Source organism: Hyperolius riggenbachi, chromosome 10 (genome assembly GCF_040937935.1).
Source record: "Hyperolius riggenbachi isolate aHypRig1 chromosome 10, aHypRig1.pri, whole genome shotgun sequence".
NCBI lineage: Eukaryota > Metazoa > Chordata > Amphibia > Anura > Hyperoliidae > Hyperolius > Hyperolius riggenbachi.
Genome location: NC_090655.1, coordinates 274,779,124 through 274,805,967, shown reverse-complemented (window position 1 = coordinate 274,805,967; position 26,844 = coordinate 274,779,124). Strand labels below are relative to the sequence as shown.

The window sequence follows — 26,844 nt, the reverse complement described above, 5'->3', positions numbered from 1 at the left end:
CAAATTAAAGGAAACCTGAACTGAAAGAGGCTGACATTTATTTCCTTGGGAGCAGTGCACATTGCCTGGCTGCCCTGCGGAGCATCTGCCTCTAATACTTTTAGCCATAGTCCCTAAACAAGCATGCAGCAAGTCAGGTGTTTCTGACTGAAGTCTGACTGGATTAGCTGCATGCTTGTTTAAGGTGTGTGATTCAGACACTACTGCAGAGAAAGAGGTCAGCAGGACACCAGGGAACTGGTATTATTTAAAAGGAAATAAATATAGCAGCTTCCATATCCAGGGGCCAACATAGGATTTTTACAGGACTTCTGAGGCCAAAATGCCGAAAATGACACTTTACCTTTTTATCTGCAGAATCCACGGAGGACGGCCTCCGCGTCCTCTGCTCCGTACCGCCGTCAATCTAGACCTTTTAGTTCCCCCAGGGCTTGTCCCGACCGCACCGAACGGGTCGCATCCATTCCACCCCTAAGATGGCCGCCTCCTTGATCCGCGGCTGTGCAGTACGCTTTGCCGCGAGTGCGACTGCGCAGCCTTTAGCCCGCCTCCAACCGCATAGTGGTTCCCGACATCCTCCTGAAGCGTACGTCGGGTGCGGCTGGAGGCGGACGAAAGGCTGCGCAGTCGCACTCGCGGCAAAGCATACTGCGCAGCCGCGGATCAAGGCGGCGGCCAGCGGGAAACACCGAGAGGAAAACAGGGGGAGAAGATGTAGCATTAGAGGGAGGGGCATGCCAGAGCCAGGAGGGAAAACCTAGAGGACAACAGGGGGAGAAGCTGCAGCATTAGAGGGAGGGGCATGCCAGAGCCAGCGGGAAACACCTAGAGGACAACAGGGGGGGAAGATGAAGCATTAGAGGGAGGGGCATGCCAGAGCCAGCGGTAAAAACCTAGAGGACAACAGGGGGAGAAGATGTAGCATTAGAGAAAGGGGCATGCCAGAGCCAGCGGTAAAAACCTAGAGGAAAAGAGGGGGAAAAGATGTAGCATTAGAGGGAGGGGCATGCCAGAGCCAGCGGTAAAAACCTAGAGGAAAAGAGGGGGAGAAGATGTAACATTAGAAGGAGGGGCATGCCAGAGCCAGCGGGAAACACCTAGAGGATAACAGGGGGAGAAGCTGCAGCATTAGAGGGAGGGGCATGCCAGAGCCAGCAGGAAACACCTAGAGGATAACAGGGGGAGAAGATGCAGCATTAGAGGGAGGGGCATGCCAGAGCCAGCGGATAACACCTAGAGGACAACAGGGGGAGAAGATGCAGCATTAGAGGGAGGGGCATGCCAGAGCCAGCGGTAAAAACCTAGAGGACAACAGGGGGAGAAGATGCAGCATTAGAGGGAGGGGCATGCCAGAGCCAGCGGGAAATACAGAGAGGAAAACAGGGGAGAAGATGCAGCATTAGAGGGAGGGGCATGCCAGAGCCAGCGGGAAAAACCTAGAGGACAACAGGGGGAGAAGATGCAGCATTAGAGGGAGGGGCATGCCAGAGCCAGCGGGAAACACCCAGAGGACAACAGGGGGACCAGATGCAGCATTAGAGGGAGGGGCATGCCAGAGCCAGTGGGAAACACCTAGAGGACAACAGGGGGAGAAGCTGCAGCATTAGAGGGAGGGGCATGCCAGAGCCAGTGGGAAACACCTAGAGGACAACAGGGGGAGAAGATGCAGCATTAGAGGGAGGGGCATGCCAGAGCCAGCGGGAAACACCTAGAGGACAACAGGGGGATAAGATGCAGCATTAGTGGGAGGGGCATGCCAGAGCCAGCGGGAAACACCTAGAGGACCACGTGGGGAGAATTTGCAGTATTAGAGGGAGGGGCATGCCAGAACAAGCGGGAAACACCTAGAGGATAACAGGGGGAGAAGATGCAGCATTAGAGGGAGGGGCATGCCAGAGCCAGCGGGAAAAACCTAGAGGACAACAGGGGGAGCAGATGCAGCATTAGAGGGAGGGGCATGCCAGAGCCAGTGGGAAACGCCTAGAGGATAACAGGGGGAGAAGATGCAGCATTAGAGGGAGGGGCATGCCAGAGCCAGCAGGAAACACCTAGAGGACAACAGGGGGAGCAGATGCAGCATTAGAGGGAGGGGCATGCCAGAGCCAGTGGGAAATACCTAGAGGACAACAGGGGGAGAAGCTGCAGCATTAGAGGGAGGGGCATGCCAGAGCCAGTGGGAAAAACCTAGAGGACAACAGGGGGAGAAGATGCAGCGTTAGAAGGAGGGAAATGCCAGAGCCAGCGGATAACACCTAGAGGACAACAAGGGAAGAAGATGCAGTATTAGAGGGAGGGGCATGCCAGAGCCAGCGGATAACACCTAGAGGACAACAGGGGGATAAGATGCAGCATTAGAGGGAGGGGCATGCCAGAGCCAGCAGATAACACTTAGAGGACAATAGGGGGAGAAGATGCAGCATTAGAGTGAGGGGCATGCCAGAGCCAGCAGGAAACACCTAGAGGACAACAGGGGGAGAAGATGCAGCATTAGAGGGAGGGGCATGCCAGAGCCAGCAGGAAACACCTAGAGGATAACGGGGAGAAGATGCAGCATTAGAGGGAGGGACATGCCAAAGCCAGCGGGAAACACCTAGAGGATAACAGGGGGGGAAGATGCAGTATTAGAGGGAGGGGCATGCCTGAGCCAGCGGGAAAAATCTAGAGGACAACAGGGGGGGAAGGGGAGATGCAGCATTAGAAGGAGGGGCATGCCAGAGGCAGCAGGAAACACCTAGAGGATAACAGGGGGAGAAGCTGCAGCATTAGAGGGAGGGGCATGCCAGATCCAGCGGGAAACACCTAGAGGACAACAGGGGGAGAAGCTGCAGCATTAGAGGGAGGGGCATGCCAGAGCCAGTGGGAAACACCTAGAGCAGTGTTCTCCCCAGTCACTTTTAGCCGGGGACACATAGGCTGGCACCTCACCTGGAGACCACCGCACATCACACTCTGTGTGAGAAGGGGACACATAGGATGGCACCTCACCTGGAGATCCCCACACACCACACTCTGTGTGAGAAGGGGACACATAGGCTGGCACCTCACCTGGAGATCCCCGCACACCACACTCTGTGTGAGAAGAAGACACATAGGCTGGCACCTCACCTGGAGATCACCGCACACCACACTCTGTGTGAGAAGGGGACATATAGGCTGGCACCTTACCTGGAGATCACCGCACACCACACTCTGTGTGAGAAGGGGACACATAGGCTGGTACCTTACATGGAGATCACCGCACACCACACTCTGTGTGAAAAGGAGACACATAGGCTGGCACCTCACCTGGAGATCCCCGCATACTACACTCTGTGTGAGAAGGGGACACATAGGCTGGCACCTCACCTGGAGATCACCGCACACCACACTCTGTGTGAGAAGGGGACATATAGGCTGGCACCTTACCTGGAGATCACTGCACACCACACTCTGTGTGAGAAGGGGACACATAGGCTGGTACCTTACATGGAGATCACCGCACACCACACTCTGTGTGAGAAGGGGACACATAGGCTGGCACCTCACCTGGAGATCCCCGCACACCACACTCTTTGTGAAAAGGGGACACATAGGCTGGCACCTCACCTGGAGATCCCCGCACACCACACTCTGTGTGAGAAGGAGACACATAGGCTGGCATCTCACCTGGAGATCCCCGCACACCACACTCTGTGTGCAGGGACGGATCTAGACCAAGTTGCGCCTGGGGCAAGGTCAGGTTTTGGCGCCTAAAGGTCAGGTTTTGGCGCCTAAACAGCCATTCATTTTGCCGCCTTTTTAAGAATTCAACAAACTGCGCCTGGGGCAAGATACCCGCCTGCCCCCCCCTAGATCCGTCCCTGTCTGTGTGAGAAGGGGACACATAGGCTGGCACCTCACCTGGAGATCCCCGCACACCACACTCTGTGTGAGAAGGGGGCACATAGGCTGGCACCTCACCTGGAGATCCCCGCACACCACACTCTGTGTGAGAAGGAGACACATAGGCTGGCACCTCACCTTGAGATCCCCGCACACCACACTCTGTGTGAGAAGGAGACACATAGGCTGGCACCTCACCTGGAGATCCCCGCACACCACACTCAGTGTGAGAAGGGGACACATAGGCTGGCACCTCACCTGGAGATCCCCGCACACCACACTCTGTGTGAGAAGAGGACACATAGGCTGGCACCTCACCTGGAGATCCCCGCACACCATACTCTGTGTGAGAAGGGGAAACATAGGCTGGCACCTCACCTGGAGATTATTTGAGTTAAACTTATCATGGTTTAGTGAATCAAGTCCTCTGTGTGAAAAGGGGACACATAGAAGTGTGACTGAATCTGCAATATGCCTGCTTGCTCATTTCACCCCAGCAAGAACTTAAAGGACAACTGTAGTGAGAAGAATATGGAGGTTGCCATATTTATTTCCACTTAAACAATACCAGTTACCAGGTAGCCCTAATGATCTATTTGGCTGCAGCAGTGTCTTTCCAGTTCCCCCTCAATAAACATCCTTATACTTGGGACTCCAGCCCTTGCTTTTGCTCATAACTTATGTCCCAGAAATCCCATACCTTCTGGAAAAGGACCTCCTTCTCATACACTAAAGAGGTCAGATGCTCCATTGTCCTCACCCAAGCGCATGCGAGTTTGATCCAAAGGAAAAGTCTCTGCCCCTGTGGGACTGTTGTCTGAGCAAGATTTTACAGCAATTGATTAAAGATAATTAATTCATTAGTGTTTATTATTGTAAAGATCATAGGAGTATGTTTTTGTATTTACAATTGTATAGTTCCACTATTGCTTGTGTTTTGCATTATTTTCAATATTTTGCTTTGGTAAAATTGGTCTTTTGCAACAAGTGTGTGCTTCCCTTAGAAAATACGATGTATTAACCATTTAAGCCTTTTAGACGTAGCTGCTACGCCCATAAGGCTGCTGCGCGCTCCCGTGGACGACACGCTCGCACACTCCCGTGCCGCCGCCCATTAGCACGGAGATCAACGAATGGGAACACAGTTCGCATTCATTGATCTAAGTCCCCATTAGAAAGACTGACCGCTTCTATGAGAAACCGCAATCTTTCTAACTGTTACGTCCCCTCTGCACTTCCTGTAAGCATACTTGTTCCACTTGCAGGACCAAAAAAAAAACAAAACCATAAATAGTTACCTAAGGGTCTGAACGTTTTTTAATATGCATGTCAAGAGGGTACTTTACGATTATTTTTTTTAATTATAAGCTTGTAAATAGTGATGGACGCAAAACTGAAAAAATGCACCACCATTATTTCCAAATAAAATATTGGCGCCATACACTGTGATAGAGACAAAATTTAAATGATGTAATAACCGGGACAAATGGGCAAAAAAAATACGTGGGTTTTAAATATGGTAGCATGTATTATTTTAAAGCTATAATGCCCGAAAACTGAGAAATAATAAATTGTTTCCATTTTTTTCTTAATATTCCTGTTAAAATGCATTTAGAAAAAAATAATTCCTAGCAAAATGTACCACCCAAAGAAAGCCTAATTGGTGGCGGAAAAAACAAGATACAGATCAATGAATTGTGATAAGTAGTAATAAAGTTATTGGCAAATGAAAGGGAGGTAAAAATTGCTCGGATGCATAAGGCAACAAAATGACTGAAGTCTTAAAGGGGAACTAAAGAGAGAGGTATATGGAGGCTGCCATGTTTATTTCCTTTTAATCAATACCAGTTGCCTGGCAGCCCTGCTGGTCTATTTCTCTGCAGTAGTATCTGAATAACACCAGAAACAAGCATGCAGCTAGTCTTGTCAGATCTGACTTTAAAGTCTGAAACACCTAATCTGCTGCATGCTTGTTCAGGGACTATGGCTAATAGTATTAGAGGCAGAGGATCAGCAGGGCTGCCAGGCAACTGGTATTGCTTAAAAGGAAATACCGTATATACTCGCATACAAGCCGAATTTTTGACCCCCAAAAAGGGGGTCAAAAGTTGGGGGGTCGGCTTGTATGCGAGTCTGGTGCTGGTGATGGTGGTCCGAGCCCCCCGCACTAACCCCCCCCCCCGCGGCCGCCGCTACTGCTGCAATTACCTGCCCGGCGCCGCTTCTTCTATTCCCCTCCTGTCCGGCTCCGTAAATCACTGCAGCGCTCTTCACGGCGGCTGCAGTAGAGAGAGAGAGCGGTTCCCATAGCAACCGCCGCTACAGGAAGCCGCGCTCTTCGCTGCTTCCTGTCTGATCACAGCAGCCACCGTGAAGAGTGCTGCTGTCCTACGGAGCCAGAGAGGAGGGGAATAGAAGAAGCGGCGCCTGCTAAGGTAAAAGCAGCGGCGGCCGCAGGGGAGAGGGGAGGCGGGGGGGGGGGGGCACTACCTAGCGATACTGGGGCACTATACTAGCGATACTGGGGCACTACCTAGCGATACTGGGGCACTATACTAGCTATACTGGGGCACTATACTAGCTATACTGGGGCACTATACTAGCTATAATGGGCACTATACTAGCTACACTGGGCACTATACTAGCTATAATGGGCACTATACTAGCTATAATGGGCACTATACTAGCTATACTGGGCACTATACTAGCTGCACTGGGCACTATACTAGCTGCACTGGGCACTATACTAGCTATAATGGGCACTATACTAGCTATAATGGGCACTATACTAGCTATAATGGGCACTATACTAGCTATAATGGGCACTATACTAGCTATACTGGGGCACTATACTAGCTATACTGGGGCACTATACTAGCTATACTGAGCACTATACTAGCTATACTGGGGCACTATACTAGCTATAATGGGCACTATACTAGCTATAATGGGCACTATACTAGCTATAATGGGCACTATACTAGCTATAATGGGCACTATACTAGCTATACTGGGGCACTATACTAGCTATAATGGACACTATACTAGCTATACTGGGGCACTATACTAGCTATACTGGGCACTATACTAGCTATACTGGGGCACTATACTAGCTATAATGGGCACTATACTAGCTATACTGGGGCACTATACTAGCTACACTGGGCACTATACTAGCTATAATGGACACTATACTAGCTATACTGGGGCACTATACTAGCTATACTGGGGCACTATACTAGCTTTACTGGGGCACTATACTAGCTGTACTGGGGCACTATACTAGCTGTACTGGGCACTATACTAGCTATACTGGGCACTATACTAGCTATACTGGGCACTATACTAGCGATACTGGGACACACTAGGGGAATAAGGCGGCCAGCATTTCCTACCCCCGGCTTATATGGGGGTCAATCATTTTTTACTGGTTTGTTAAGTAAAAGTGGGGGGGTCGGCTTATATGCGGGTCGGCTTATATGCGAGTATATACGGTAAACATGGCAGCCTCCATATACCTATTTCCTTTTAAGCAATACCAGTTGCCTGGCAGCCCTGCTTATCCTTTGCCTCTAATACTATTAGCCATAGAACGTGAACAAGCATGCAGCAGATTAGGTGTTTCAGACTTTAAAGTCAGATCTGACAAGACTAGCTGCATGCTTGTTTCTGGTGTTATTCAGATACTACTGCAGAGAAATAGACCAGCAGGGCTGCCAGGCAACTGGTATTGATTAAAAGGAAATAAACATGGCAGCCTCCATATACCACTCTCTTCAGTTCCCCTTTAAAGAGACACTGAAGCGAGACAAAATCTCGCTTCAGCTCTTATATGTAGCAGGGGTACGTGTGCCCCTGCTAAAACGCCGCTATCCTGCTGCTAAACGGGGGTCCCTGACCCCCCAACCCACCCCCCGCAAAATCTACGACCAACTTGGTCGTAGATTTTGTTCTTCCTGGAGGCAAGGGCTAACGGCTGCAGCCCTGCCTCCATGCGCGTCTATCAGACGCGCATCGCCGCCTCTACCCTGCCCCTCTCAGTGAAGGAAGACTGAGAGGGGCGGGGGAGAGGCGGAGGTACGAGTCTGACAGACGCGCATGGGGCAGGGCTGCGGCGGTTAGCCCTGCCCCAATGCGGAAGCGCTCCCCCGCATCACGGAGGGGATTTTGGGGGGTAAGGGACCCCAGTTAAGCCGCGGGATAGCGGCGTTTTAGCAGGGGCACGCATGCCCCTGCTATATATGAGGTCTGAAGCGAGATCTATTCTCGCTTCAGACTCTCTTTAAGTGGTTAAACTAATAATGAAATCTTACCATTACGCTGGCCAGTGTCATGTTAAAATTAATTACTGGAGACAAGCTCATCACTGGTCAGAAAAGATCTCCTCTGTCTCCATCAGGGCTGTGGAGTCGGAGTTGGTGTTTACATAAACAGAGGTGTCGGATGATTTTTATACCAAATTCTAAGCCCTCGGAAGTATTTGACTAAGGAGTCGGAGTCAAAGCAATTTTGGGTTCCTGGAGTCGGAGTTGGTGGTTTCATAAACGGAGTAGTCGTAGTTGGATTTCTGTACCAACTCCACAGCCCTGGTCTCCATCCCTTTCACCCAGGAAGTCTTCCTGTTACATGCCATACCTTTCCCTGTTACTCATTACTGGAGATATCACTGGTCATATAGGATCTCCTCTGTCTCCGCCCCTTTCACCCCGGATGTCTGTTACATGCCATCCCATTCTCTGTTACATCTCACAAAACGACTGTCCTGATTCACTTAATCAATGCAGCCAGGGCAGCGATTCCAGCTCTATGGAAGTCTAACAAACCACCCACGTTAGCCCTGTGGGTTCAGAGGGATCGAGGGACAGCCAAGACGGAGGAGATTATCCTGTCTTCAATGCACAAAATTAAAACATACATTAAAATTTGTTCCATCTGGGTGGAGTTCCAGTACTCTGATGACTATAAAACTCTTATAGGGTCTCAATAGACTGACCCCTGTTTTTTTCATTATAATCCAAATGTTATTGTTTAACTCGTATACAATCATGCATAACAACAGGATGAGAATACAAGATCTAATGATATACAAACCAGTAGAACAGTACTCTTGACAAACAATAGAGAGTGTGATTTCTAATGAACAGATTTCACTAGCTAGAGATACAGAACAAAAGTAATAATTCAAAGTACCTGACCCTGTGATACATAACCTCATAGAGGCTGACATAAACATGGTAGCGAGTAAATTACCCTACTGTTCATCCCAGATGGACCTTTCGGCAAGGACCTTAGAACAGAAGGTGTCGCTTTGGAGTTCTGTAGAGAGATTGTACTATAACTGGAGCTAACTATGTACAGTTATATAAACATAAAAACCAAAGCTTCAAAATATAGGAGTATGTTACATGTAAGGCAGTGAAGCTTAAAGGGACGGTGAGTGCCTTATGCGTGTGCGACCTAGCATAGATGTATGAGGGCTCTAAGAGGGTATCTTAGTACGGGGAAAAAGATGGCCATTCCTCCGCTAGTATATTAATAATATTCGTGGTTCTATTCCTAATTCTGATCTCCATATTTAAATTCTTTTTAACTAGAGCTAAAAGATGTGGGAAGGAAAGTTCTTCAGTAGTTTTCCAATTTGAAGTTATCAGGTGTAATGCTGCGAGGATTGTGCGGCAGATGATGGGTTGTGCCATCTTGGGAATTTTGTAGAAGTCAAGCATTAATAGTGCTAGTTGGGGGGTTATATGGACGTCTGGGAGTATCAGGGACGTGATTAATATCTCAATGTTGCACCAAAATCTAGCAATAGGAGGGCAATCCCAAAACATGTGGAAATAGGTACCTATATCGGAGCCACATTTCCAACATGTAGGGGAAGAGTTTTTAGAGAAGGACGCTACTTTTCTGTGGGTTAAGTACCATCTGTATAAAGTTTTCCTCATCAGTTCCCAGTGGAAACTGCATTTAGAGAGTTGAAGTTAGGCGGAGCAAGCAGAGACCAATTTATCAGCAGAAATCTCCATATCTAAATCATGCGACCAAACCCGAGCATACTTTTCAATAGGGAATATGGGATTTCTTATAAGCTCCTCGTACCAGATTGAGATGCCTCCTTTGAAGTGGCCTTTATAGTTGAGCATGGCTAGAATGGGAGTGGCTAAGGAGGAAGAGCTAATCTTTTGGAGTGGAGGAAACTGTAAATCCTATGATACGTAAATAATTGGTTTGGGGGAAGATGGAAAGATCTGGTCAGATTGGCAAAGGATCGAATATTGTCACCCTCATATAAGTGATTTAAAGAATTTATACCAGCATTGAGCCACGTATGGAGATCAAGATTAGGAATTAGAAGTTTTAGGACTGAAAGATTTACATTAAGTGTAGAGGGGTCTTTTTTATCAGGGGGATGTTTGATGAAGTATTCCTATGCTTTAAGGGTGGTTAAAATACTTGGGTATTGTATGGTATTGGGAGAAGTTTTGCGACCAAGAAATGAAGCTACCAGTAAGTTATGGAGGTTGAATTCTGAGATGTCTTGTTCCAGTTGAACCCACGGTTTGTGAAGTGAAAAGTCCAACCATTGTTTGGACATGTCTAGTACCGAGGCAGTGTAATAAGACCAAATACACGGTAAACCCATGCCACCTTTCCTTCTTGCCTGAATCATAATATGATAAGAAGTTCTTTAGCTAGTAGCTTTTTTGCCCTTCCATACAAATTTGTGGTCACATTTTTGAAAGTCTAATATAAAGGACTTGCGTAATGGAATGATTAATGCCCTTAATAAATATAACATTTTTGGGAGTAAAAAGAGTTTGAAAGCGGCAATATGGCCGGACCAGGAAAGCCAGTGTTTAGATAGATCTGCACATTCCGTTTTTAGAAGTGATAGCATAAGGATGTAATTGGTTTTGAATAGATCAGAGGCCCTATTCGTAATTTTAATCCTTAGGTATGTTACCACTCCTTCTGCCCAGGGAAACTGATAGGTTTTGACCAGGCGGGATTTAACTTCGGGGGGCATATTAAGGCCTAAAATCAAGGACTTGTGCTGATTCAATTTGTGAAGAGAGGCTGCTGAGAAACTGTTTAGATCAGTGATTAAATGGGGAAGATAGATTTCTGGATTTGTAATAATTAGCGCTACATCGTCGGCGAATAGATTGATTACATGGGAGGAGTCTTTAACTTTGATTCCGGAGATCATAGGATTGGAGCGTATTTTTTGGGCTAGCCTTTCCAGAATTAAAACGAAAATGATTGGGGAAAGCGGGCAGCCTTGTCTAGTACCATTGGTTATAACAAACGGTTATGAAAGAAAACCTGCTGCGTTCACTCGGGCAGAAGGAGCAGTATATAGGGCCATAATAGCAAACAAAATTGGACCATTAAAACCAAACTTATTGAGGGTAGCTTTGAGAAATTGCCAGTGTACTCTGTCGAATGCCTTCTCCGCATCCAAAGTAAGGAGGAGAGAAGGCACCCGACAGAGCTCAGCATAGCGGACAAGGGTAAGCATGCATCTTGTGGCGTCTGACGCCTTCCTACCTCTCATAAAGCCCACTTGATCCTGGGAAAGTAGGTCAGGAGTGAAAAGCATTAGTCTGTTTGCTAACAATTTTGCGTAAAGTTTGACATCAGCATTTAATAACGAGATGGGTCTGTAGTTGGCAGAGTCTCTCTGATCTTTCCCAGCTTTATGAATAACGGTAATGTTTGCAGATAAAAATTAATCAGGGATCTTACCAGAAGAAGCAAAATTATTAAAGAGGAGGGCGAGATAAGGGGTGAGTGTAGATGAGAAAGCCAGTAAATATTCATTGCTGAACCCATCTGGTCTGGGAGCTTTATTCCGTTTCAATGATTTGATTGTTTTAAGTATTTCAGCATCAGAGAAAGGACTATTAAGGTATGTTAATTGTGATTGGGAGAGTTGTGGGAGCTAAATCAACTCCAAGAATTGGTTAATTAGAGCTTTGGAGGGTTGGGGGGTAAAGGGATCCGAGTTCAAGTTGTAGAGTTTGTTGTAGTAGTCGCTGAACATGTCTGCTATCGCTTTGGGGTTGGAAACTATATCTTTGGTGACTGGATGTGTTAGAGAAGAAATTCTAGCTTTGTTTTGTTTGTGTTTTAGGAGATTCGCAAGATATTTACTGGCTTTGTTACTCTGAGAGTAAAAATTTAGGTTGCATTTTTGTAAGTAGTAATCATACTTATGATTCAGGTTACTAAGGTCTTTCCTGAGAAAGAAAAGTTCTTTCTCAAGTTCTAGAGTAGGTTGTTGTTTATAGAGTTTTTCTGTGAGTGACTAGTGTGTCAAATGCTTGATTATGTTCTCTTTTCTTCAGTGATCTTTGACGGATCAATATGCCTCTAACAAAGGCTTTATGCGTAGCCCAAATGCTGGGAATGCCAACTTCAGATCTTCTATTGATATCAAAGAATGCTTTTAACTCCATCTCTACCTTGTCAGAAAAGGACTTATCTGCTAATAGAGAGGTATTTAATCTCCAAAGGAAGGGTTTGGGGATAGTTGATGAGTTTCGAAAAGTAATATGTATCGGGGGTCCGACCAAATAGCTGTGTCAATTTCTATGCTTAGAACTTCTTGGAGGACCTTATCTGTGAGAAAAGGGTCAATTCTAGAGTGGGTCTTATGGACCGCAGACCAATGTGTGTAATCTTTCTCGTTGTTGTGGAGAATTCTCCAGGGGTCAAATAAGTTATTCCACTTAACTTGTTTATCTATTAAGGTGAGGTGGTGGGGGTGCCTTGCAGAGGAGTATAGTTTGGAGAGACAAGCATTAAAGTCTTCCCCCAGCAGAAGCAGTCCTTGTTTGTGAGTTTGGATCTTAGAGCAGAGTTTGTGAAGGAATGCTTTTTGCCCAGTGTTCGGAGCGTATAGGGATACTAGCGTCAAGGCTTGGTCATTCACAAGACCTGTAAATATAATGTATTGGCCCTGGGGGTTTAAAGGGAAGGTTCAAGCAAAAAAAAAAATGAGTTTCACTTACCTGGGGCTTCTACCAGCCCCATGTAGCCATCCTGTGCCCTCGTAGTCACTCATTGCTGCTCCAGTCCCCTGCTGGCAGCTTTCTGACCTCGGAGGTCAGGGCTACATTGCATACATTTTTACGCATTCCAGCTAGTGCAGGAACAAAAATGTACGCGTTGTACCACTAACGCGTAAAAATGTATGTGTTAATGTTCCTGCACTAGTGGGAATGTGTAAAAATGTACGCAATTTGGCCCTGACCTCCGAGGTCAGAAAGCTGCCAGCGGGGGACTGGAGCAGCAGTGAGTGACTACGAGGGCACAGGATGGCTGCATGGGGCTGGTAGAAGCCTAAGGTAAGTAAAACTCATTTTTTTTTTTTTTGCTTGGACCTTCCCTTTAAGATCACTTCAGTGGGTACCACTTTTAAATCTTTGTGAAAGGCTATAATAACTCCTCTTTTCTTTATTTATTTTTAAATAAGCTATAATATAACATGGGGAAGGTGGGGCTACTACATTTGTAATTATCTTTTTCTAATAAGTGGGTTACCTGGGCAAAAATGATCAGGGGATTGTATCTTTTGACCTCTCTACAAAACAAATGCCTTTTAATTGGGGAGTTCAGGCCTCTTACATTCATAGAGGTGATTTTTAGTGACATAGTTAGATGTCATCTGCGGATACGATGGAACATTTCTTAATAGGATCAGCTAAGGAGAAGATACCTTTGTGGGTCGCATGGAGCATCAAAGTGTAATCATACCAATGAGAGATGTTTAAAGCAAAATAAAAACACACACATGTAAAACTTATAACCATCAGTCCTTAGGAGCAGATTTCTGACACAGATGAACTGGGAATATGAGGGGGAAAACCTGTGTGCTGAAAGTTCACCACGCACACAAATAGTGAAGGGGTACGGAGGAAAAACCTCCTGTGAGATCGTAAGATGTTGTGACCAGATATAAAATATATATCTGTTGTGACCAGATATAAAAGTCACTAGTGGCAAACGGAGGGGATTGGCAGTAATAGGATTCCCTGCCATCAACGATTAGATCTGGATTTGCTGTGCCATTCCAGGGATAATTTGGCTGAGCCTGGGTTGGTTTGCAGACATTGAGGATCAGATGACACGGGAATCCGAAATTGCTTGAACAGCTTCATCCCATTTTCAGAAGCAGTTATAACATACTGTTTGTTGTAAAATGAGAAAATGAGCTTGGTGGGGAAGCCCCACTTGTATAGGAAGGGATTGGAGAACCTTTGTTGAAGAGGTTGAAGATCACAGCGTAATTGGAGCGTAATTGGAGCTCGATATCGGGGAACTCAGGGAGCACTTTTTTCATCACTACTATTCAGTATGGCTTTAATTCTGTAGTGGGAATTTGTTCTGGAATGCCCCTGAACTTCAGATTGTTGTGCCTGCTCCTATCTTCGAAATCCGCAGACTTGGCTTTCAGCCAGATGATATCAGAAGCTTGGGTGTCAAAGGTGTCTACCAAAATGTTATGGCCTTTAATGATTTCAGATATTTTGTCCTCTGATGCATGAACCCTCTCCCCCCAAAGCAGAAATGTCATTTCTAAGATTGTCAGGGAGAGTGGCAATATATTTCATTAAAGAAGATTTGAATGTTAGGAGAATGTCTTTTATGAATGCTTGGAACGCTGCTTGGTTTGAAGCAGGGAAGGTTTCTATGTGCAGCTGCGTGTCTGTTAGGCTGGGGCCTGCGTGAGGATGCTGGGAGAGGCCTACCATGTTAGCTGCTGCAGCGTCAGAGTCTCTCCTGAGCCTTGATTTCGCTGGGCTCTGGAAGGGAGAAGCCGATTCGGTCGAGGAGGATGTGTCTTTTTCCCCTTCTGTGAGATGGCTGTTGCCGGGCTTCTGTGCAGCAGATCTATGCTGGGAAGGATTGCTGGAGTCGGCGCCATCTTGGGGAGCTGGTCCGCCGAGGTGGATAGAAATCCGTCAGTTTCTGCAGCTTGGGGAAGTTCTTCTTCCTCTTCTTGGAGGCATCAAGCTCCATGGATGTTTCCTCTATGCTTGGGGTTTGATGTTTGTCCGGAATGGGGTCGCTTTGAGCCGCTTCAGGCTGGGTAACGTCGGGGAACAGTTAGCAAGCAGCTGTCCTGGTCTCCGTGCAGGCCACGCCCCCACTAGACTGACCCCTTTAACATGTATGATGAGTGCTCCTCCTTCCAGCTCCTCCTGTTCATGTTCCCCTTTTCCCCCTGATCCCGGCCCTAATACCACCCTCTATCCTCCCTCACCACTAGAGGGAGCCCTTCCCAATATGGGCTGAGTAATGATCCTCATATGTGTCCTCTGCTTCTCCCTCTTCCTCCTCCTGTTCATGTTCCCCCTTTCCCCCTGATCTCGGCCTTATTGCCACCCTCTATCCTCCCTCACCACTAGAGAGAGCCCTTCCCAATATGGGCTGAGTCATGATCCCCATATGTGTCCTCTGCTTCTCCCCCTTCCTTCCTCCTCCTGTTCATGTTCTCTTTCCCCCTGATCCCGGCCCTATTGCCACCCTCTATCCTCCCTCACCACTAGAGGGAGCCCTTCCCAATATGGGCTAGTAATGATCCCCATATGTGTCCTCTGTTTCTCCCCCTTCCTTCCTCCTCCTGTTCATGTTCCCTTTCCCCCTGATGCCGGCCCTAATGCCACCCTCTATCCTCCCTCACCACTAGAGGGAGCCCTTCCCAATATGGGCTAGTAATGATCCTCATATGTGTCCTCTGCTTCTCCCCCTTCCTTCCTCCTCCTGTTCATATTCCCTTTCCCCCTGATCCCGGCCCTAATACCACCCTCTATCCTCCCTCACCACTAGAGGGAGCCCTTCCCAATATGGGCTGAGTAATGATCCTCATATATGTCCTCTGCTTCTCCCCATTCCTTCCTCCTCCTGGTCATGTTCCCTTTCCCCCTGATCCCGGCCCTATTGCCACCCTCTATCCTCCCTCACCACTAGAGGGAGCCCTTCCCAATATGGGCTGAGTAATGACCCCCATATGTGTCCTCTGCTTCTCCCCCTTCCTTCCTTCCTTCCTCCTGTTCATGTTCCCTTTCCCCCTGATCCCGGCCCTAATACCACCCTCTATCCTCCCTCACCACTAGAGGGAGCCCTTCCCAATATGGGCTGAGTAATGACCCCCATATGTGCCCTCTGCTTCTCCCCCTTTCTTCCTCCTCCTGTTCATGTTCCCTTCCCCACTGATCCCGGCCCTATTGCCACCCTCTATCCTCCCTCACCACTAGAGGGAGCCCTTCCCAATATGGGCTGAGTAATGATCCCCATATGTGTCCTCTGCTTCTCCCCCTTCCTTCCTCCTCATGTTCATGTTCCCCCTTTCCCTCTGATCCCGGCCCTATTGCCACCCTCTATCCTCCCTCACCACTAGAGGGAGCCCTTCCCAATATGGGCTGAGTAATGATCCCCATATGTGTCCTCTGCTTCTCCCCCTTCCTTCCTCCTCCTGTTCATGTTCCCCCTTTCCCTCTGATCCCGGCCCTATTGCCACCCTCTATCCCCCCTCACCACTAGAGGGAGCCGTTCCCAATATGGGCCGAGTAATGATCCTCATATATGTCCTCTGCTTCTCCCCCTTCCACCTCCTCCTGTTCATGTTCCCTTTCCCCCTGATCCCGGCCCTATTGCCACCCTCTATCGTCCCTCGCCACTAGAGGGAGCCCTTCCCAATATGGGCTGAGTAATGATCCCCATATGTGTCCTCTGCTTCTCCCCCTTCCACCTCCTCCTGTTCATGTTCCCTTTCCCCCTGATCCCGGCCCTATTGCCACCCTCTATCCCCCCTCACCACTAGAGGGAGCCCTTCCCAATATGGGCCGAGTAATGATCCCCATATGTGTCCTCTGCTTCTCCCCCTTCCTCCTCCTGTTCATGTTCCCTTTCCCCCTGATCCCGGCCCTATTGCCACCCTCTATCGTCCCTCACCACTAGAGGGAGCCCTTCCCAATATGGGCTGAGTAATGATCCCCATATATGTCCTCTGCTTCTCCCCCTTCCTTCCTTCTCCTGTTCATGTTCCCTTTCCCCCTGATCCCGGCCCTATTGCCACCCTCTATCCCCCCTCACCACTAGAGGGAGCCGTTCCCAATATGGGCCGAGTAATGACCCCCATATGTGCCCTCTGCTTCTCCCCCTTCCACCTCCTCCTGTTCATGTTCCCTTTCCCCCTGATCCCGGCCCTATTGCCACCCTCTATCCTCCCTCACCACTAGAGGGAGCCCTTCCCAATATGAGAAAAGGGAGACCGAGAGCCCAATATAGTGTAGTATGTTGTATAAATAGAGAAAAATGTTAAAAGTAAGTATTATACTTACAAACCTGGGTTGCTCTAAGGCAACCACTGTATACGCAGGTGGGGAGATTAAGCCTGACCCCACTCAGGACTAAGATGTCGCTCTCTGTAGATAGGAAAAGAGGGTATATCACCCTTCCACCAAGGGTGGACAACTTAATATGCAAGGATACAGAGGCGCCAGTAGGATAAAACAAGATAAAAGGTTTAAAACGGTTTAGGTGGCGGTGGTGGACCGTCCACACACAAACAGACAAAAATCGCTGTTGATTGTAGAAAAAAAAATCACAATTTATTCACATACTCCTACATAAAAGTGCAACGCGTTTCACGGGCAAACATCCCGCTTCATCAGGCAATAAACGAACGGAGTATCTCACTGCAAAATGACAGAGATGTAAAGCATGTCAGGGAGCTGTATACAGACGTAGAAACTGTCAAAGAAAAACATCTCTTTTCTTGTTGGTGCAAAGTATGTCAACTATTATAATAGTATCTGTGGGGTAGTGGAAAGAATGAGGGGGGGAAAATACTATAGTGGGGGAATGTGAGCAGGGAGGGCAGGGTGGTGGGTTGTGACCAGGGGATGGAAAGTACTGGCAGGGATAGGTAAATATAGCTGAATTGAGAACAAGCTATTGGGGATGTGTGTCCTGTGATATAATGAACTATGTGGAATGGGGATGGTGTAGCTTACAAGGCAATTTTCAAAACAAAACTAGCAAAGGTAAATACCCAGAGTGTCTGAAAAGGAGCTGTCTATGATTGAGGAAAAAGACAAAACTGACAAAAAAGACAGGCATGAAAACAATGATGATGATCAAACTTACCAGCTCTGAGTATATTGATAGCTTGGCACCTCTGTGCTATAGTAACTGTGTGTGGGGTTTAAATAGGGAGGCTAATTGTCTAATGAGTTGATTTGGATCAGGAGTGAGCGAGGGAGGGAGGGAGGGAGGGAGGGGCGTGTGTGATGGACTGAGGCTGTCACTAGCCGGGGTATATTATCGCCCCCTGGTGGTGCAGAAGTAAAATTCATTATGCACAAGTTATTATGTAGAATGTATACATATACAATTTAAAAAACAAAATAAAAACAAATTGCATACCTAAATACATACATATGTACATACATGTACCTTATTACACAAATAGGCAAAAATATTTTGTATAAAAATATAGAAATCCATTATGTGCATGTATAGAAATAGAACAAGGCCTAAATTACAGTGCATGCCATTCCCAATCGCAGCAGTTGTCGACTGCTGGAATGGTCCCAATTGACCATGATAAAACTGGAAAGTAAGATTAAATCTCTCCTTATAGATATCCAGTACCATATAAATTATAACATTGTAATAAATATAAAAAAGCGCTGCGCTGCGTAATATGTTGGCGCTTCACAAATACAACAAATAAACAAATAAATAATAAAATAAAATAAAAAAATAATAAAAAAATAAAATAAAAAAAATAAATAAATAAAAAAAAAAAATATAAAAACTAAACATTAAGAGAGAGCGGACAATTAAAAAGAGAAAAGGAATTGCTGCTATTCTGGTGAGTTAGTAAATTTTTTCAAGTACTTCATTTAGACCCCCTGGAGATAGGGTCTTAAGTATTTGAATCCAGAACATCTCCCGTTTCTTGAGAGAGTCAAAGGAGTCGAAGCGGTTGTGTGAAATAGATTCGATAAACGTGATACGGAAAAGTGTGGGGTCGCTGTTGTGGTGGGTGAAAAAGTGACGCGAAACGCTGTGCAGGGGATATTTGTTTATTATGTTTCTTTTGTGTTGTCCTGTTCTGCTTCTTGCTTGTTGGGTGGTTCTGCCCACATACTGCAGCCTGCATGGGCATGAGATGACATAGATGAGGTATTTGGTTTCACATGTGATGGTTTCTTTGATATGGTATTCTATTTTGGTGACCTGCGAACTGAAGGACTGAGTGTTTACGACAAATTGGCAGGCTAAGCATTTTTTGTGTTTACAAGGGAAGCTGCCTGGTGTGTTAGTGCTAGAAGTGTTTTTTAGGGCTACAGGTAACTGGCGTAGTCTGCTTGGGGCCAGTATACTGCTGAGATTGGGGGCGCGTCTGTATGTAATAGTGGGTCTGGGTGGGATGATGGATTGTAGATGGGGGTCTTGGAGGAGGATTTCCCATCTATTGGTGAGGATATTTCGGATCGACTGATTTTGGGCACTAAACCTGGTGATGAATCTGGGCATGTCTGTGAACTGTGTGTTGGCTTTGGGTTGTAGTAGGTTATTCATTGTTGCTTTGTGGTGTGCATCATATAGTAATTTCTTGGGATATTTACGATCGGTGAATTTTTTAGTGAGAATTTTGGACTGGGTATTGTATTGTTGTATGTCCGTGCAGTTACGGTAGATCCTCTTATATTGGCTATATGGAGTATTCTTTGTCCATGGCCGGTGGTGGAAACTGTTATAATGTATATAATTGTTGGCGTCTACGGGTTTAAAGAAGGTTTTGGTTTTGATGTATGGTGGATCTGTGTAAAGAGTAAGGTCAAGGTATTCTATAGAAGCTGGGTCTGAGTGGGAAGTGAATTGTAGGCCGGCCGTATTGGTGTTCAGGTAATTGAGAAAAGACGGGATTAGATTGGGAGGACCTCTCCAAATGAATATTAAGTCATCTATATACCGTTTATAAAAAATGATGTTATTGTGGAATGGGTTATTGCTGTACAATTTTGTTTGTTCGAAAAATCCCATTGCTAGATTAGCGTAGGAAGGGGAGAACGAACTTCCCATAGATACGCCGCTGACCTGATGGTATGTTTGGTCTTGAAAAGTGAAAACATTGTTCTGAAGAATAAATTCAGTGCACTGCATGAGGAAGGTTTGTTGGGTGCGCGGCATGGATGTGTTGGATTGGAGGTAATATTGTAAAGCTGTGAGACCATAAGCATGTGGTATGTTTGTGTATAGGGATGTGACATCGCAGGTGAGCCAGATGTAGTCTTCCTGCCACGGGATGGAGTGAATGAAACTGATGAGGTGTTGGGAGTCCTTGATAAAAGACGGCAGGGACTGTACATGTGGCTGAAGGTGTGTGTCGATGAACCGGGATAGGTTACTAGTGGCGGAGTCAATTCCAGATATGATAGGTCTACCTGGTGGTTTATGGATGTCTTTATGGATTTTGGGAAGGTAATAGAAAAACGGGGTTTTCGGGTGGTGATTAATGATAAAAAATTTTTCATTTTTGGTGATGATATTGTTCAAAAAAGCTTCTCCGATAAATTGTTTCAAGGTATTGTTAATTTCTGGGGTGGGGTCAGAGGGTAGTGGTTTGTAATGTTTGGGGTTATTGAGTAATCGTAGAGATTCTTCAAGGTAATCTGTTTTGTTAAGGATGACGATCCCGCCCCCCTTATCTGCTGGTTTGATAATGATGTTTGGGTTATTTTTCAAAGTTTTGAGGGCTGTCCTTTCGACTTTAGTGAGGTTGGATGCAGGAATGGTGTCCGGGATATTTAATTCCTGTAAGTCTTTTAGAACCAGGGAGTAGAAAGTGTCGACATAATTGCCCTTGGAGGCTGTTGGATAGAAAACTGAGCGGCCTTTAAGTTTGGTGTTGATATATTTTTCGGTTTCTAATTCAGCTGTGGATAATGAGACTATGGGCAGTGTGTCGTTATTGGTAATGATAAGCTGGGTTGTGTCTGTCTGTGCGGGGGCACTGTGTTTTTTCATGGCAAAATGCCTTTTCAGAGTTAATTTACGGATGTAGGTGTTGAGATCAGTGAATAGTTCAAACAAATCAGATTGATTGGTAGGGCAAAAAGAGAGACCTTTTTCCAGTAGAGAAGTTTCATATTTGGTGAGACGGTGATGGGACAAGTTAAATATGCTCTTCTTGGGTTCTACGATAGGCGGGGGAATTATAGTGGATGGGTGGTGCATTATCTTTTGTTTCTTTTTTCTTTGGCCTCGACACCCTCGTTTTCTGTGTCTGGTAGCGGACGTTTCATTTTGTTTGTGGGTTTCAAGAATGACTGGGCTGAGATGGGACTGGGTAATTGTTTGGAGAGGGTGTTTTGTGATAATGAGGCTGGTAGATCTAAAAAAGAAGGTGATAGGGATTGGTCTTGTGGTTCCGTGTTGGTGTTGTGTTGGGAACCATTAGGTTTGGTGGACTTGTTGCTGTTAGTATGTGTTGGATCTGAGTGTGAACTGGAGGGGGAAGGTGATGTATGTAGATCGCTCGCAGTGGGTGAGTTGGGATTTGAGTTATATGTACTGATTTGAGAAATTCGGATGTCGGTATCTGTTGAGATATTGAGGATTGTTTGGGAAGGATTGTCATCTTTTGGAGTGGTAGCTATGGAAGATGTTTTCACTATAAGGGTGTCTGGAGGATTCGATTTGGTGAAATTGAAAGAGGATGGGCTGAGGAAGGTATAAATTCTGCTCTGGTCGGCTGCAGCATGTGGGTTTTTTATCGCTGTTCTAGACTGGGCCAAATTTGAAGGGATGTTACGGGCTGGTCCGGATTTCGTGCGAGGTGGTCGTGGCGCTTTGGAGTCGTTTTTTGTGAGGTCGGGTTTGTTATAGTTGAAACTACTGGGAGGTGGTGCCAGTTGATTAAAATTGATGGTCTTGTGAACAATAGGTGTGGGCTTGGAGGTGTGGGCGGGTGGTGGTAGTGGTGGCTGGGTGATCGGGGGGCGGACCGGGTATATGGGTGGTGGCGGAAATGGTGGGTATTGGTGTGGTGTGGGTTTTGGAAGGGAGAGACTCATAAGTGGTGGTGGAGGGTGGAGTGGATGCTGGTTAGGTGCTAACGGTGTGGGTAGAATTGGAGTGGGTCGTGGTTTGCGTTCTCTTTCCCTATGTTCAGCATAGGCTAATCTATCACGGTTCAGTTTTTTGATTTTGGTTTCAGTGATATCCTGCTCGAATCTTTTGACTCTGGTTGTTAAATTGGACAAAAGGGGTCGGTATTGAGGGTTTGTGGTATGTTCGGCTAAGAGATTTTTGTACTCTATGATTGTGGGTTGTAGTTCAACCACCAGGGATTTTCTCTTTTTAATTATTCTTTCCATGATTCCTTGTGTACAGGCCTCCAAATATTCATAAAACTCTATTGTGAAAGGTATATCTTTAGGAAAGGCAGAAAGAATTTTTATCCTTATCCCATCTGGGGAGATCTTTTCACTGATGTAGGTTTCCTGCATGGTAATGTCAGCTATATTAAAAAATTCGTCTTTCAGAGCTGATTCCAGTTTCTGGAAGGTGGGTTTTAAATCCATGCTGTCAGTATTGGCAGCCGTTGATGGGGTGGTGGTGTCTACTGGGGCTTGTGGAGAACGTTTGAACTGTGCCAGGAGATTCTTCCTGTGGATGGTGTGTTCCTCAAATGGATCCATGTTGTGTATGCTGTAGTGGGCTGCAATCAGGTCTGGGTTGCCGATTCGTCGAGCGAGAAGGCCAAGCACGCTTGTAAAAGATGAGAAAAGGGAGACCGAGAGCCCAATATAGTGTAGTATGTTGTATAAATAGAGAAAAATGTTAAAAGTAAGTATTATACTTACAAACCTGGGTTGCTCTAAGGCAACCACTGTATACGCAGGTGGGGAGATTAAGCCTGACCCCACTCAGGACTAAGATGTCGCTCTCTGTAGATAGGAAAAGAGGGTATATCACCCTTCCACCAAGGGTGGACAACTTAATATGCAAGGATACAGAGGCGCCAGTAGGATAAAACAAGATAAAAGGTTTAAAACGGTTTAGGTGGCGGTGGTGGACCGTCCACACACAAACAGACAAAAATCGCTGTTGATTGTAGAAAAAAAAATCACAATTTATTCACATACTCCTACATAAAAGTGCAACGCGTTTCACGGGCAAACATCCCGCTTCATCAGGCAATAAACGAACGGAGTATCTCACTGCAAAATGACAGAGATGTAAAGCATGTCAGGGAGCTGTATACAGACGTAGAAACTGTCAAAGAAAAACATCTCTTTTCTTGTTGGTGCAAAGTATGTCAACTATTATAATAGTATCTGTGGGGTAGTGGAAAGAATGAGGGGGGGAAAATACTATAGTGGGGGAATGTGAGCAGGGAGGGCAGGGTGGTGGGTTGTGACCAGGGGATGGAAAGTACTGGCAGGGATAGGTAAATATAGCTGAATTGAGAACAAGCTATTGGGGATGTGTGTCCTGTGATATAATGAACTATGTGGAATGGGGATGGTGTAGCTTACAAGGCAATTTTCAAAACAAAACTAGCAAAGGTAAATACCCAGAGTGTCTGAAAAGGAGCTGTCTATGATTGAGGAAAAAGACAAAACTGACAAAAAAGACAGGCATGAAAACAATGATGATGATCAAACTTACCAGCTCTGAGTATATTGATAGCCCATATTCCCAATATGGGCTGAGTAATGATCCCCATATGTGTCCTCTGCTTCTCCCCCTTCCTTCCTCCTCCTGTTCATGTTCCCTTTCCCCCTGATGCCGGCCCTAATGCCACCCTCTATCCTCCCTCACCACTAGAGGGAGCCCTTCCCAATATGGGCCGAGTAATGACCCCATATATGTCCTCTGCTTCTCCCCCTTCCTCCTCCTGTTCATGTTCCCTTTCCCCCTGATCCCGGCCCTATTGCCACCCTCTATCGTCCCTCACCACTAGAGGGAGCCCTTCCCAATATGGGCTGAGTAATGATCTCCATATGTGTCCTCTGCTTCTCCCCCTTCCCCCTCCTCCTGTTCATGTTCCCTTTCCCCCCTGACCCCAGCCCTATTGCCACCCTCACCACTAGAGGGAGCCCTTCCCAATATGGGCTGAGTAATGATCCCCATATGTGTCCTCTGCTTCTCCCCCTTCCCCCTCCTCCTGTTCATGTTCCCTTTCCCCCTGATCCCGGCCCTATTGCCACCCTCTATCCTCCCCTCACCACTAGAGGGAGCCCTTCCCAATATGGGCCGAGTCATGATCCCATATGTGTCCTCTGCTTCTCCCCCTTCCCCCTCCTCCTGTTCATGTTCCCTTTCCCCCTGATCCCGGCCCTATTGCCACCCTCTATCGTCCCTCACCACTAGAGGGAGCCCTTCCCAATATGGGCTGAGTAATGATCCCCATATATGTCCTCTGCTTCTCCCCCTTCCTTCCTTACTCCTGTTCATGTTCCCTTTCCCCCTGATCCCGGCCCTATTGCCATCCTCTATCCTCCCTCATCACTAGAGGGAGCCCTTCCCAATATGGGCTGAGTAATGATCCCCATATGTGTCCTCTGCTTCTCCCCCCTTCCTTCCTTACTCCTGTTCATGTTCCCTTCCCCCTGATCCCGGCCCTAATACCACCCTCTATCCTCCCTCACCACTAGAGGGAGCCCTTCCCAATATGGGCTGAGTAATGATCCCCATGTGTCCTCTGCTTCTTCCCCTTCCTTCCTCCTCCTGTTCATGTTCCCTTTCCCCCTGATCCCGGCCCTATTGCCACCCTCTATCCCCCCTCACCACTAGAGGGAGCCGTTCCCAATATGGGCCGAGTAATGATCCTCATATATGTCCTCTGCTTCTCCCCCTTCCACCTCCTCCTGTTCATGTTCCCTTTCCCCCTGATCCCGGCCCTATTGCCACCCTCTATCGTCCCTCGCCACTAGAGGGAGCCCTTCCCAATATGGGCTGAGTAATGATCCCCATATGTGTCCTCTGCTTCTCCCCCTTCCACCTCCTCCTGTTCATGTTCCCTTTCCCCCTGATCCCGGCCCTATTGCCACCCTCTATCCCCCCTCACCACTAGAGGGAGCCCTTCCCAATATGGGCCGAGTAATGATCCCCATATGTGTCCTCTGCTTCTCCCCCTTCCTCCTCCTGTTCATGTTCCCTTTCCCCCTGATCCCGGCCCTATTGCCACCCTCTATCGTCCCTCACCACTAGAGGGAGCCCTTCCCAATATGGGCTGAGTAATGATCCCCATATATGTCCTCTGCTTCTCCCCCTTCCTTCCTTCTCCTGTTCATGTTCCCTTTCCCCCTGATCCCGGCCCTATTGCCACCCTCTATCCCCCCTCACCACTAGAGGGAGCCGTTCCCAATATGGGCCGAGTAATGACCCCCATATGTGCCCTCTGCTTCTCCCCCTTCCACCTCCTCCTGTTCATGTTCCCTTTCCCCCTGATCCCGGCCCTATTGCCACCCTCTATCCTCCCTCACCACTAGAGGGAGCCCTTCCCAATATGGGCTGAGTAATGATCCCCATATGTGTCCTCTGCTTCTCCCCCTTCCTTCCTCCTCCTGTTCATGTTCCCTTTCCCCCTGATGCCGGCCCTAATGCCACCCTCTATCCTCCCTCACCACTAGAGGGAGCCCTTCCCAATATGGGCCGAGTAATGACCCCATATATGTCCTCTGCTTCTCCCCCTTCCTCCTCCTGTTCATGTTCCCTTTCCCCCTGATCCCGGCCCTATTGCCACCCTCTATCGTCCCCTCACCACTAGAGGGAGCCCTTCCCAATATGGGCTGAGTAATGATCCCCATATGTGTCCTCTGCTTCTCCCCCTTCCCCCTCCTCCTGTTCATGTTCCCTTTCCCCCTGATCCCGGCCCTATTGCCACCCTCTATCCTCCCCTCACCACTAGAGGGAGCCCTTCCCAATATGGGCCGAGTCATGATCCCATATGTGTCCTCTGCTTCTCCCCCTTCCCCCTCCTCCTGTTCATGTTCCCTTTCCCCCTGATCCCGGCCCTATTGCCACCCTCTATCGTCCCTCACCACTAGAGGAAGCCCTTCCCAATATGGGCTGAGTAATGATCCCCATATATGTCCTCTGCTTCTCCCCCTTCCTTCCTTACTCCTGTTCATGTTCCCTTTCCCCCTGATCCCGGCCCTATTGCCATCCTCTATCCTCCCTCACCACTAGAGGGAGCCCTTCCCAATATGGGCTGAGTAATGATCCCCATATGTGTCCTCTGCTTCTCCCCCTTCCCCCTCCTCCTGTTCATGTTCCCTTTCCCCCCTGACCCCAGCCCTATTGCCACCCTCTATCCTCCCTCACCACTAGAGGGAGCCCTTCCCAATATGGGCTGAGTAATGATCCCCATATGTGTCCTCTGCTTCTCCCCATTCCTTCCTCCTCCTGTTCATGTTCCCTTTCCCCCTGATCCCGGCCCTATTGCCACCCTCTATCCTCCCCTCACCACTAGAGGGAGCCCTTCCCAATATGGGCCGAGTCATGATCCCATATGTGTCCTCTGCTTCTCCCCCTTCCCCCTCCTCCTGTTCATGTTCCCTTTCCCCCTGATCCCGGCCCTATTGCCACCCTCTATCCTCCCTCACCACTAGAGGGAGCCCTTCCCAATATGGGCTGAGTAATGATCCCCATATATGTCCTCTGCTTCTCCCCCTTCCTTCCTCCTCCTGTTCATGTTCCCTTTCCCCCTGATCCCAGCCCTATTGCCACCCTCTATCCTCCCTCACCACTAGAGGGAGCCCTTCCCAATATGGGCTGAGTAATGACCCCATATGTGTCCTCTGCTTCTCCCCCTTCCACCTCCTCCTGTTCATGTTCCCTTTCCCCCTGATCCCGGCCCTATTGCCATCCTCTATCTCCCCTCACCACTAGAGGGAGCCCTTCCCAATATGGGCTGAGTAATGATCCCCATATGTGTCCTCTGCT

The 26,844-nt window shown here is 47.5% G+C and overlaps 1 pseudogene; it reads right to left on the bottom strand.

The window, feature by feature from the left end:
- The window catches only part of LOC137537217 (zinc finger protein 208-like), a 215,944-nt pseudogene that overhangs the window by 161,347 nt on the left and 27,753 nt on the right, over nucleotides 1–26,844 (bottom strand).